The following is a 15,040-nucleotide window of genomic DNA, read 5'->3' on the forward strand; positions in this document are numbered from 1 at the left end:
GCTTGCAAAAATCTAAGACTAATCTAAGATCTGAAAACTGCTGCTTGTTTACCTTCTACTGTGTAATTAAGAGTTGTCTCACTCAATGACAAGAATATGGAAAAAAAATAATACAGGCTAGTATCAGTGAAATGAGGAGCTGGATTAATTTTCTTTTCTATTTTTATGTGAGTGGAATGCAGATATTTTATGATTACTAAAAAATACTAAAAATGAAAAACATTTAGCCCATACGACAAAACAGCCAAGTGACTTTACGCGTTATGACGCAGGTTCTATTCCTGGACTTGCTGACAGTAACTGAAATCTTTGGGCATCGTGTTGAGCAGAAATAGGGACATTCTTTCTCAAGTTGACAAGACAGAATTGAAGATTGAGCTTGAAGGACTTTACAGCGTGGATCTTTAAACCTGGTTCACAAGAGGATGAAGTGACCTTAAGATGAGTGGGCAGCCAGTGTGACCACCTGAAATGCAAGAAAATAGCAGGTTTACATGCGTGGGGATGCACTGACTGACATGGTAGCAGAATTCTTTAGGTCAAGTTTAGGTTTAGTGAAAACTGCTGAAAAGTTTCACTCTAGTGCGCCACTAGGGGCAGAGGTGAGCTGCGCACATATCAAGCATAGTTTTTCTAATGTCTGTCTCACCAATGTCACTGTTGCTGTTTTGGAGAGGATGAACCTTTCTGCCCCCTTAGTTTCATAACTGAGGTTAGAGTACCTCGCAAATGTTTAGAGATCCTTTTTAGGAGTGGCTGCTCCCACATTTACTTTAAGCATTCATTTAATTTCATGAAACGTGCTGTGAAATAATTAGATGGGAAAATTAAACAAACTGTTAAAGATAACAAATGGGATAATTTCTCTGGAATCCTGTGACTGTTAACTGAATTCTGTCCTTGGGTCTAAACAGCTTCATGTTACTTGCTGGAAAAGAAAATCTGCTAATTACTTGCAACTGATTTCATTGTGATGTTCTCATTAAAAAATACACTCTGTAACAAGCCAGAAGGCTTAGAATATCACTAATTGCTAAAGATTTTCGTTAAACCTATTTTTTGAATGCCCCAACCCTAATAAATCTGTTCGAAATATACAAGCGGTAAACTCATATTATACATGCACAAAAAAGATGGATGTTAAAAGCACTAAAAAAAAGCAATAGAAGAACACAATATTAATTATAAGGATGAATATGAAGACTATACTACATTCATATAAGTTACAGAGGACGGATATAAATTGTTACATTAAATATCTGCAGTCTGCCAAGAATAATCCAGGAAGTCTAAATGGCACTGGTCTCTCACCATCAGAAATTCATATAAAACAGTGAAAGACAAACATATAAAACATTTAATAAGCTGTGAGGATTCAAACTTCCCTCCAGAGGCCGAAACCAGAATCACAAAATGAGACATTTTTGAGTATACCTTGCATGTAGGCCGCTGTCGACCTCCTGACAGCTTTTAGTAAATACATCATAAAGCTAAATATAGCCACTACATAAGTTCCACCATTCAGACATTCACCAACTACATTTTTATCCAATGACAAATAGAGGAAAAATACTCCTGACATGCATGAAGTTGTTTTGATGTGACAGACTATGAAGAACAGTAGGAGATCTGTGTTTCCTTCGAGATGTAAAATGATTCCATAGCGGATTTTGCTGGAGCTGCACTGAGGATCATTCTAGGTCAAGTTGGCGACACACCCAGAGCCCCAATGAAAGGCTTCCCTGATGCCACCAACGCTGTAATTCTAAATAAAGGCCAATGAGGGTGACCACATGTGGTGACAGTCTTCCTAATGACTCACTCTTCTACACCTTGACCAGTTAAAGCAAAAATATTAAGACCTCCTAGCAGGAACAGACAACATTCAGGGGCTGGAGGTGAAGAAGGGCCCCAGAAAGATGAGGGTTTAAATTCAAGCAGGTGATCGTGACTGCTGTTGGGCTCAGCGGCCCTCAGTTCTGGGAATTTCACACTTCGGATAACCGGGAGCAGCAGAGCAAAGCCCATCACACCCTGGTGTGCCATTTCTGACCTGGAGAGTCCAGCGTCCATGCTCTCCCCAGGGCAAACACGGGGCACCCCGGCATGTGGACTTAGCAGTTTGGTGACGTGTACTCACTCTGCCATGTGGACCGGCAGTGATTACGTTCCCAGAGAGACAAGGTATGGGGGTGTGGGCTCGGTGGAAGATGGGGAGGACTGGGGGGGTTAGAGGTGAATGAGGACATTTGAAAATGGAGAAATAGACTCACAAAGTGTCTGAACTTTATGAAGAAATGTTAAAAAGAAGAAACTATTCCTAAAAATATACTATCATAGGAGAACCTTTTTATGGAATGATTTCATTTAAGCTCAAATACATAAAATTTGATTTTTTTAAAAAAAATCTTTGGTAAGGATATAGATTGTTGTTGTGGCGAATCATTACTGCACTATGGTTAGCGCTGGTGAATACATCACCAGTTGGCTAATGTTTTACAAATGAATTACCTTGACAATTATTTAAAAAAAATCTAGTATGTAGAAATTTACAAATCAAATACAGGCCTATGAAACAAACTGTGCACAGCACCAAATAAAGAAAGTTGCACATGCACTACTTCCCAAAAGAATGTAAACCATTCAGAAAGGATGTAATCACTCCTGGGGAATCTATTTTGAAAGCACAGCTTTGCAAACTATCAATTACTTCACACTGAAAAAAGCTAAAGTACAGCAAACCTTGTTTAGTTTGGTTAACTAAAACTATCTAGACAAAAGCCTGTATTGTTCATTGTGTAGAAGGCATCTATCAGAGGCACAGCTGGAGCTTTCAGGAACGCTATGTTTGTCAAATAAAATAATTTCTGAACTTCTGACACAATAACTGACTGAATTATGGTAAAATATGCATTAGCTAATAATCTAATGCTAGTCTGGATGAAAATTAAAGTACATGATGTTTTCTCTTCAATCCTCATCTAGGTAGAGTGTCTTGGGTGAGACAGGGTGGCATGGACAGGCCAACCAGTCAACTTTTGTAGAGCTGGAGCAAACCAAACCTTACCATCATCTACACAAATAGGCCTTTCAGTCCTTCCCCTCGCCTTTGTCCCTTCAGTGCTTCACTCCTGGAGACCAAAGCCACCAGTCCCAACCCGACCTCTGCTCCCTCTAAACACACAGAGATGTGAATGCTGTCTACTGTGCCATCCACCACTCCCCTCACTGTGGGGTAGAAAACATTTTGACAGGACTGTATTTATGGCTTGCTGGAGTGTTGGTATGAATCATGAAAAGAACCAAATCATCTGACTGGATGTTCATTTATATTGAGTGCTGGTCAGCTGTGTGGTTCTCCGTGTGTGGCCTATCCAGATAGAGGAGGGCGAGTGTGTGAGTCAGTGGAAGATAAGCCCTCTAATGAGCAACAAGTGGGTTGCTTATTCTGTGTTTATTATCTGTCTGTGTCTGTGTGGATGACATAGTTACATGTTATGGTAGTCTCTGTTGAGACTTTGTTCCCATCCAGGAAAATGAAGCCTGCCTGCTTGCTGAAAAGGATCCATGTAAGTAGCAGCATGAAAATCAGCAGTCAGGATTATGTGACTTATTTCTTTCATTATAATTGACGTGTCCTAACACTATCACTGTTACTATGAAGTTACATAACTCATTATGACATTGCTGATATTGAGGTTTGTGTTTTCTAAGCAAGTCTAAGCAAAACACACCTTAGGTGATTGAAAGACTAATGCTCACCTATTTAAAATATAACTATTTACTTTTATTCTGTAAAAAAGAATGATGATAGATGGTCGGTGAGTTACCAGTATTTCTATCCATGGATGACTCTGCAACCATTAGCAAGAGCATTGGATCAGCTGCTATCAGGCTAAATAGCGGCTGATGGAAACTCCAGATCTGAATTTTGAGCGGTAAGGACACAACGACCGACATCCAACAAACTCCTAGAACACAATGTGTTATAATGTTTCTGGAGTTTAGCTTCAAGGAAGCCATCCCTCCTTTATATGAAAAAGAAGCAAAAAATAACCAAAGAATTTAGACCAAACATGTCAGTGCAATATGTTGTATAAAATCACACATCTGCTCTTTTGTTACAGGACTGATGTCCAAAATGCAGCCTTTAATGTAACTATATAGCATTTTCATGCAAGAACTGCAGTTACAGGATTACAACTGCTTTACATGAGAGGCCTGGATTTGAATTTCAGTGTAAACATGACAATAGTAAAGATGGGGATGCTGCATCAGTGAGTGTGTGGTAACAGTGGAGCTGGGATGAGCAAATGCAGACTTCTCTGGTCCTCCTCCACATAACCCTTTAATATAAGGCCTCCTTAGCATCAGCCAGCCATCTAAAGGCACTGTACCCTGTAATTGACCTTAAAAATACTTTCCGTGGAAGTCGTCAGCCATGTCATTGGCCTTCGGCCCAAGCAGTGGCCGCATCTCTCCATCCCAGAGGAGCCTGGGAAGGCCTCACAGGGTATATTTAGTGGCCCTGTCCACTGAGAGGAGTAGAAGATGCAGATAATGCCAGTTTCAGTATAAAACCACTCAGCCGCCTACGACTGGCCGTGTCACAGGCACACTGGCCTCTCCTATGGGGTCAGAGGTCAAACAAATGCACCCAAGTAAATGTGAAAAGATGCAAGTGAGGGGATAAATACAGTAGTTTAGGTCTGTGGAATAAGACTGTATTAGAGAGGACAGCCTAAATTGTCATACTAGCTTTACCTTCCATGCTGAGAGCAATACCTATGTTAATAATTCCACTTGAAATGTGGGCTTTTCTCTACATGTTACCAAGTTATCGTACCCCACAGGGCAGCCAACACGTCAACTGACACTGAAAGTTAAAGAATAAGTGAAATAACGTGATGTGGAAGTTCTTCTCCAACAGGAGGGCCTAACGATGATACACGTGTTATTTGCTCAACTCAAAGTAGTATACACTGATTCTCTGGATTATTTTTTAAAACTTAAAAAAAACCAAAAAAAACCCTTCTTTTTAATTCTATTGTATACTCTTGTTGGAGCATGAAGGACAGAGCTTGAGAACTACAGGAGGAAGTTCATTGACAGCCATTGCTCCTGTGATTACTCTGCATATGACAATAGAAATCTTTATAATAAACCTAACCTGCCACTCTAACCAGGGTCTGTTGCAACTTTGACAACCTTTCTTCATGCAGCTTCAATGGTTGGCCTTGTCAGACTTTATTATGGACACAATTTGTGACAGGTATGATGAGTTGTGTCTGGGGGAGAGTCTTAGGGTCAGATCTTCCACTGTAATCTTTCACCTTTTACTGCAGCTGCTGTAATTAAATGTTTACCAGCTTTCATGAGGGCCCCCCTACTGGCCCAGGGCCCCAGAAAGTGCCTGTCATGCCAGCTGACAAGCAGCACATGTGAGTGACACACATAGACACGACTGCGGCAATAACTGAAAGTAGTTTTTTCATCCTCTTCCACTCCAAACTCTCCTGTCATAAAATATCGATACTGACACTCTCCTAACATATTATATGAAACATGTGGACGTTATACAAAATACTACAGGCTGTCCGAGTGTGCTATCCAACCATTAAGCTGTCAAACACGAAAATATCTTTACAATATTTGTACTTCAGGAAAAGTGAGCTCTCCAGCAGCAGGATATTATTCAAATTACAACAGATATTTAAAGCTCATCCACTCATGATAAGGAGACTAAGAAGGAAGGTAATGCAGTCTCTTGTTGATCCATTTGTCCTTTAACATGTCATCTCTATTAGAATACTTTGTTTCCCATAAATCAATCAATAATGCTATAAAGCTACTCTGCTAGTTACTATAATGTGCCTATAATGTAATGTAGTGAGCGAAGCTGTACAATTTGGTGTGATTTGCTGAGTTAGTTATGTTGGCTCATGCCTGAAGGTCTCCACATCCTGCCGTCCTCTCAGGTTACATTTCTGTTGGTTTCGTTTTCCTTGACCTCTTACCAAAAGCATCTGTGCTATAATTTATGAATCGTCTCAGATAGATTACCGCTGGAGATAAATCCCAGATCTCCTTTTTCTTGTAAATCCTTTAAAGGTGAAAACTGGAATCAATAGAGGAAGACAAACAGCTTCCTCCTTTAACAGACACGATGATCCACTGAATAAAAAAGTGGCTCTCTCAGCTGTACACCATCCCAGTATGGCACGGTGATGTAACAGAATCATCCATACTTTTGTGCACTTTTCACCAACCTAAACTATTCCAATAAAAACACACCTTTATCTCTGACAGGTGGAAATATAAACAACCGTATCAAGAAGAGCTTGACTATGTGCCTCTAACCACTAACATTACATAATAGTCATACAGTATGTCTATCTGGGGTCTCTTTGAGTCTCCTGTCTATCTTTGTGTGAAGCCCGGAGAAACACCTGAGTCACAACTGTTCACTTATGGGTGAGGAAGAGATGGTGGGCCAGAGTTTCCTTGCAGTGTGTACATTCACACCTCTAAATTCCTGAGCAGCAGTGAGAGGTTGTGTTGGCTTCTGTTCCTCAACAGGAGAAACCACAAGCCTCTGTAGTGCTTAACCACACGACAGGCCAACACCTCCACTCTAACTTTAGAATTCATGGCCTTTGATACCCAACAACATCCCAGTAATTAGATATGTTCATTTTTCATATTCCCCAATCATATCTTTTTCGGCATTAGCATGTTCTCGGTTCTCTTTTTGCTCCTCCTCAGTTTTCCTAAGACATGCAAACATGCAAGACAAACGCAGCAGAGAAGGAAAGAGTAAAAAAAATTCTGGCTCCTCTTGAGACACTGTCTCTGGGTCTAAAATAAAGTCCAAAGATAACAAAGAAGTGCTTCTGATCTGCTGCATGAAAGGAGAGCTGTTGAATAACCAGGGGTTCATGTGCACACCGTGGTCACAGTGACAGATCTGCAGACCACTCCTTGCCCATCTGGGCTGCGGTGGCTGTGTGCCGGCTTGCTGAGGACAACGAGTTCAGACCCGTAATTTGGTTCAGATGAGGTAAAACAGTATTTCCAGATTAATCCCAGCCATATTCCCTCAGAATGGCCCTTTCTTTCTTCTCCTCCTTCCTGGATTTTTTTTTTTATATATCGTACATGTCCAAAAACATCTGGCTGCAGATGAAAGGAAAAGTGTGGAAGAGAAAAAGAGATTGGGGAGATGAACAAGTCCTTTTAGAAAGCATGATCACCAGTTGTGGTATGACAAAAGTTCCTTGGCCATTAATCTTTTACAAAATATTTTCTTAAAGTATGTAATCATTTGAATTTGCTGAGCAACTCCTTTTTAAGTGAAAGTTGAATCTATTTGCACCCTCTGGCTTGACCAAGCATTTGTTTAATGGCAGCAAGTGATGCTGAACACCAATAGCGAACCCCACACTCTACTCGTCTCTATTAGACCGATAATGCAAATCCTCAAATACTTCAGTACATTCATCCAGCTGGGCTCCTCAGATGCTTGATCCAACCTTAAGGACATTTCTTTGTCGACCACATTCGGGACAATATCCCTGATTATGAAATGTCTTTGGATCGTATCATATCTGAGTGAAATAGTTCCAGCTGCGATTAGTCTAGCTTGGCAGCAGAGTCAGTAGGTCGTATTCAGGAAGTCACATCTGTCCCGTGTCCTGCAGCTGTCAGCTGAACATGTGACTGCCTGCAGACTCAGCCCATCCAGATGAGATAAAGTACCATAAATCTACAATACCTTCTACTGTACTTGGATACTTGTACTTTTGCTTTTTGCAGAAAGATGTGGTACAAAAGCACCTTCTCTAAAATGTCTCATAATGTTGAAACACAATTAGCAGGGAAAGAGTTGAATCCTTTAATCACTGGCACACAGCCAGCGGGCCTTTTGGGGGGGGGGGTCATAAGTCAACCTAGTGGCAACCTTGGAATCTGAGGTTTTCATCAGTTGGCCATTTTCTTCATATATTTGCCGAAATGGGATATTAATAGCCGGTCTCGCAGGTTGAGGAATAATACCTCAGATCCCCAGGCTCTCTGCCTTATTCCCAATGGTCTTCAATTAAATTGGAAAGGAGCGGATAAGGCAAGCAGCCACTCTGGCTATGGCTTAGAGCAGGATCATACAGATGAGGGGCTGGTGACTGACACGCAGAAGTGGCACCCTCTGATTATTTTGTCCTTAAATAAAACGATGGAATGACTGCTGAGATGTTGTTCTAAAACCAATTCCGCTGATCACCGCGGAGTAACTAATAAAAATGGGTTAGGGTTAGGGTTATGATGTTTTTTCTGGAACATTCTCCACATCTGTAATGCTGCATGCCTCCAGTATCGTGACTCGGCCCCGTCAGTGCCCCTATGGACTCTGCCAGGAATGGTGCACTCGAACATTTAACGGGAAGGTGAAATTAGTGGTGACTCATCTGTGACTACTATATTATTACACTATTTCCTTACCAGATCATTTCGATCGATAGAATTTTCCACGAAATCAGACTGTCGGGACACATAGTCCATGCCCGCATTTGAAAGATGGAAAATATTATTATTGCGTAATGATTTTGCTCCTGTCACTTTATGTCTGAGACAATGTCCCACAAAACCCTTATTTTCTATTTCAACTCTGTAATTTGCAATACGAGGTGTCAACGAGGCTGGACCATTTTAGAATAAGTTCAACATAAAAACCCTTAAATAATAAGAAGACTTCCTTTAACTGGAGAACTTTTGGGTATCAAGTGAAAATCAGAAACCCCCACTATAGTCAGAAAGTGGGAAATGACTTAAGCTCTGTCATGTAAAAATATTCTTTGTTTCTCTCAGGTATGTGTTTGTAGGAGGGAGTACAGCATCAGATATTTGGAGAACAGTCATAACATTTGATATTAACCCTGAAGCTGGTCTTTTCCTAAGAAATACTAGAGTGTGGGAGGAACTGATATGAAAGGGCTGCAGACTAGCATCCACACATTCCCACGTGTGACCTTGTCCAAGATGACCTTTATCTGTGTGTACGTCTGCCCTGAAATCAGTATTTTCCAACAGATTCATCGACTTAAAAATTTGGGATTCATCGAGTGTGACAAAAGCACATTTAAATGTCCAAATGCTGTTGAAATGCTGACCCAGTGATTCAGTGCTATCACCTCAAAGCATCAAGGTTGAAGGTTTGAATTCTTGCTCCCCCATTTGTAGTCTCTGACTCTGTGAGTTGCTCCCAACATCAGGAACTTGTACATGAGTTTAGTTCCCGGTTGGAGGGGGCAGTGAAACCTGCACAGATCAAATTTCATAGCATAGGGGGTATGTGATTACAACTATAATCAAGCTGTATCTTCAAAGGTGATAAAGCATGTAAGGCCATCTCTCACCCTCCCCTGAGATCAGGTCAGCGTCCCTAGCATTTTGTAAAAGTATAATGGCTCAGTACGCTGCCTATGCAAGACATTTCTGTTGAGGTGGCTGGGCGGAATGCAGACTTGTAGGGCTGAGATTTATGTGACTGCTGTGGGGTGTACATGTGGGTAACAGATGGTGGCATCCTGCTCCTCTCTTCTACCTCAGCACATCACTGCTTGCTCAGACTCTCTCTGCAGTTCTTCTTCCTCTGTTACATCTGCAGTGACTCACTCCTGATGGCTGTAATGCTTCGGACTGGAAATCAGCGCCGTGAGGATCAATTGGCATTATTGGGGAACTGATCATCGAGCTATTAACACACACGCACAGTTACTATAGTAAACACAACAAACATTATTAAAAGGTTTATATATATAGTCCAGCAGCATAATGAACTCCTTGGCTGTCCGTCTTAGAACTGTAAAGTTTCCAGTCAATGATTCAAGCAAAATATGGCTCGATGGTCTTTTGTTTTGCACAACGGCACTCGTCAGTCCTCAGAAGTTCTGCCTGAAGCTGCATGAGATATTGGCTCTCGTTAAAATTCCTGTCCGCTTCAATCACAGTGGTAATGATCACAATGCAGTTCCCTTGGAAACAGTGTCATATCTGAGATGTGATTGACTGTGTTTGACATCCACTATGTGGGACAAATTGGTACCAGAGGCAACAGAAAATTCAGCTCAGGATGACACTCTCCAGCTGCTTTGCAAGCAGGACAGTCCTGAAGATGGTGGACCTCCTGATACGATGCTGTATTTGCATCCACCCACTTGAGCTCACAAGAACACAACAGCAGATAGTTGGGACCATTACCAATAATGTACATTTTCTATATATTTTTGGACATCTGCAGCCATCACTGTCCTCTAACTGCCTCTGTCAACCAAGTTTTAGTTGGTGATGCTTTTTCTGCTTGTTTGTATTTTTCAAAGAAAAGACAGAATTGCTCCATAATATGTGAAGATGTTCATCTTCAGAACAAATTTCAGGCAGATGACAGACAGACTGTTGGAACATTGTTATTCAGGTCAGCGTTTAACTGAAGACGCGTCCCTGGTCAGATGGCTTCTATGGATGGATCCTGACTAATAACTGCCCTGATGTGACTAATGGCCCACCAGACTGACCAAAACAGTCAGTGTATCCATTGATTCCTGTTACACTCATCATGGAGAAGAAGTGGGAGGACATCAGCGCATGAGTCCAAACATCCCAACTAGGGTGACACATACTTTGAACGTCAGGCATCGACACAGTCAGAACTTGGTGCAAGCAGCGGCGGACATGGGATCAGTGTTCAGAGACACAAGGCAATCATGTTGATCTATTTCCAGTAGTGTTCGGATGCTCTGGTAGGTTTTGATGCCAATTCCAGCTATGAATTAGATCAAAATGGCTCTTCGTTCTTCACTAATAATCCAAAAAGCTTCTCTGCTAGTTATCTTGATACAGAATTTACTGACAGGCAAAGAATTCAGGTCGGGCCCAGCTGAGTCGAGCTACAAACATAGCATTAAACAATCTGAAATGGGCATGTGGCACGGTCATAAAAAGCTGACCAATGGGAGCTGACCAGAGAACACTCACACGGACTAATTAAACTGAAGCTAGCTATGATTGTTCCTCCCACACACCTTCGGTTGGAACAAGTCTCCCAGACTGAGTTTGTGTGCAGATGCAGATAAACACACAGATGCAATCAGACAAAAACTCCCACCATCTACACATGCAAGTGTTCCACTTGGCTAATTTAATCCACCTCTCAGAGTCTGGGAATGTACTGCTGTGTGGTTTGGTGACACACTGGGCACTCAGCCACGGGGACTCACCTAGAGGTGTGCTGAAGTGTGTCTTTGCCTCTGTGTGTGTGTGTGCGCGCATATGAAAGAGACATTTGAGTTCATTTAGCCCTTGAGACCGCAGAGCAGCAACCACATGGAGTTTAGGACATTCACTGTTGTGACGAACACATGCAAAACAAGTACGGGCGCACAGATTGAACCCTGCAACCACACACGCACACGTGCACACACCCACCCATTTGCACATGAGCACACGCATGCATAGGAGGAAATTCACATCATATTAGTCACTTAATCTTGTCAAGTCTTTATTAATGCATTTCTTTGTTTTGCTAACTGAATGAGAACAACTTGAGGAGGCATCCATACTGCAGCTAACTTTTAAGACTGAGTAAACTCAGAGGACTAATATAAAAAATACCAGTATGACGCTGGCTGCAAGTTTCTGTTTTGTAAGCATACTCCCAACATGACTTTTCTTCTGGAACAATCTTCCCCTAAACCTTACAAACAAAAAAGCTTTTTCCAATTTTCTGTATAATTTTGCTCTAGTTTTGTTTAGAAGGGGCGGGGATGCAAAAGAAAGGCAGATGTTTATAATGTGCATGCAGATGTGCAACTGTCTTTCATAGTCATTACAGTGGAATGGACTGAAATTAGGAAATTATTTCTGAAATTAAGGATTTCATAGAACAGAGATGAAAAAAAGAAAGTGAGAAAAGAGCTAAATTTGTGAATGCATCAGCATTCGGTCTGAATTAGTTTAGATGGCCTAAATCTAATGCATTTTCTGTTTTAACCAGTGGTGTACTTGCATAAATATATTGTAGAATATCCAAACATTTACTTGTTCTCTTACTTATACAACACAAAACCTGATCAGTTTCATCATGATTAAATGCATTTATATTTATATTTTAAATTCAGTAATGTGGCTTTTCCTTGGCCTCGTGTTTTTACTTCTTCCAACAACTTCATTACATATCCTGTCAACAGTTGTTTTTTTTTAAAGCAACTTTATGAGGTACTTTATGACTGAAGTTTCAACAGATACCTTATTTTCAAGTGAGGTAATTTTGATTTTACTTATCTTTGTTTTCTTGTGCTTTTTTTTTTTTTTTTTACTATGATTCAAACTAAAGAACCTGGGCAAAGTTCTGGGCAGGAAGCTCTAGTGGAGCTAAACTGTCCACATGTGTTACATGCCTTCAAGCTGCTGCAAGTAAGTTAAATGATAAGTAAGTGCATGTTCCTGATGCTAAAATGTCAGAGGAAATGCTAAAGTGGATTACAAGGTCACAGTAGAAGTTTTGATGCCTCGGGGTCACAGGTCAGGGCGCCTACATACTACAGACCTATTCTATTTAAAAAAGTAAATACAACGGTCATGTTTTTTATGTTGTGTTTGCAAGCTGAAAAAAAAGCTGAAATCTTTACTATTGGGACCTTAAAACACGATGGACACCTGTGTTTAACATGGACAGAACACACGACAGCAAACCTGAAGTTACAGAGGATGAACTTTCAACGAAAGCTGTAGCTCAACCGTTTCTCCACAGTTTAAATCAACCCTCACAGCGTGAAGCAGCAAGAACACAAAAGTCTCCAACAAATGTGGATCTCCCTTCTTCTTCATCTGTGTTCTGTAAACTGAAGCAATGAAACATTAAACAACTCTAAACAGATTACTACGGGGATTTATGACAAGTGGAGTCAACACTGGAGAGGAAATGTAGGAAAATTTAGGCCAGGTAGAAAAAAAAAAAAAATCAACATTCCTCATACATAATTTCAAACCATCATCACTCAAAAAAAAAAAAAAGTGAAATGTAAAATTTCAGCTGACAAGTGCTTGATTCTAAAATTGACAGCAAATGAACATGATACTGTAACTATAAACTGCAAATATAAACCCTGCAACAGACTAGCAGCCAGCATGTGAATAAATGGGTTTGAACTTTTGCTTTTAGCTTAGCAGAGGAAACACTCATCTGGAAGGAAATGCTTAGCTGGAGTCTACACGAGGCTTTGTGGTGTTTAATGATCATTATGCAGGAGTCCAACTATGTTTGTGGCCTCTGATGCCATTCATTCATTTCCAGTAATCTTCCAAATGTGGTCAACCAGAGCCTGACACTCTCATGTCTGTCAGTGAGGAAAACAGGAACCAACATCCAGAAGTTAGATGTACCCCATTTCAAAGGGTTACAGCAGCACTGTGAACGCAACCTGTTGTCAAAAGCTGCTAGCTTAATGCCAAATGAGCTAAACTGTCCACATGTGTTCCTTCTTTGAAGTCCAGGCTCACACACTGTGGCTTAGAGTGTGGACTATTAGTGGGGAAAAATTAACCAAGCTTACTTTTTTCTCTGCTTTGAGCAGCAAATATTTCATAGCGATGTGTTCTTATTGCTGTGTTTATAATGATACATGCCAGCAACTGCATGATGACATCTGGCATGTATATTAGATAACAATATCTGCTAGCATTAAGACGATCAGCGAGCAGTTGCAAGTCTCAATGTTGAAGAGTTTTGTTATTGGTTCAGTCTAATGCCATGGAACATGTGTCTATAAAACTGGCCCGAGTCCAGCACTTTGACAGCAAAGAGGAAAAACACGGAATTTTCAGGGAACACCCCTTACGCTACTTTTGAAGTCTTATACAGGTCACTTCTGTTTTAGTTTTAACCAGTGCTTGACAATTTAAATCCCTCAAGGCACACAGATATCCAATTGTAGCAGCTGTGATAAATTCGGTGGAGCAAGTAAAGGCTCGCATCAGTTGGCTTTGCCTTGCTGTGAGAATGCACTGTATGTCTTGCTCTACACTCTCCTGCAAGAATCTACAACTGTGAGATGAAAGTATGCGCTTGGATAGGACTAAAATCGACTCACCTTCTAAATTAGACACGACTAAAAAAACCAGTTACTGTTAGGAGGAAGATGAAGCAGTCCACGGAGGTGCTGCAGGGCCCGTAAATGAGGAATGAATGCAAGTGCCAGCAACATGATGTTAATTTTCATTTCAACAACAGTGAATGATCTGCTGAACAACGCCATCGGCCAAGCCCATTCTCGCCCCAAGTTGTCAAATAATGACACACTGGTAAACATTTCTAACCCTTATCATAATCCTTGCGCAAACCTTACCATGCTCATTCGTGCTGACGTGAATATGGACACATCTGGAATGAAGTTGATTCTTATTTAAAAGTCCCTGTACCAGAAATGTTACAAAGATGCATCTTGAGAGGGGACAAGGAGCAGGCAGCAAATCTTTAATGTAGACTTGTTGCAAACGGCCGTCTCATTCAGTGTTTTTACATAATCTGACACTTTCAGGTCACACCGCAGCACACCTGGATGCTGTGGAGTGCCAGGCAGCTGCCTCAGATCTTAGAAATCAGCCAGTATCTCTGAAAAAGTTCCAAATAGAAATCCCGCAGTGCCTTGGTAACAGCAGCATTGTTATTCTGAGTCTAGAAGTAAAAAGTATGATTATGCACAACTTATAACGATGACCTGCTCATCATCAGCGCATCCCAAACAAACAACACCGTTTCCTTTTTATGAAAATAACAAATAATGAAGAGTGCTTGGACTGTTGATCACTAATTTATAGATTTAAAATCTAATTAACTGACAAACGCCTACTCACATACTGCAGAATTGCTGTCTCCTTAGGTCAGGCATGCAGATGGGACACCTGGCAAAGGAAAACATCACACTGGCAGGGGGAATGCCGCACCTGCTAGCTATGAGGATAATTTTCCGAGGTTTAAACACATGTGGTA

General features: G+C 41.0%; 1 protein-coding gene across 5 annotated transcripts in view; it reads right to left on the reverse strand.

Annotated features, from left to right (window-relative positions):
* Positions 1-15,040, reverse strand: part of znf469 (zinc finger protein 469) — a 143,157-nt gene that overhangs the window by 39,915 nt on the left and 88,202 nt on the right. The window lies entirely within an intron of this gene.

The sequence above is a fragment of the Takifugu rubripes genome, chromosome 9, assembly GCF_901000725.2.
Source record: "Takifugu rubripes chromosome 9, fTakRub1.2, whole genome shotgun sequence".
In the NCBI taxonomy this organism is placed as follows: domain Eukaryota; kingdom Metazoa; phylum Chordata; class Actinopteri; order Tetraodontiformes; family Tetraodontidae; genus Takifugu; species Takifugu rubripes.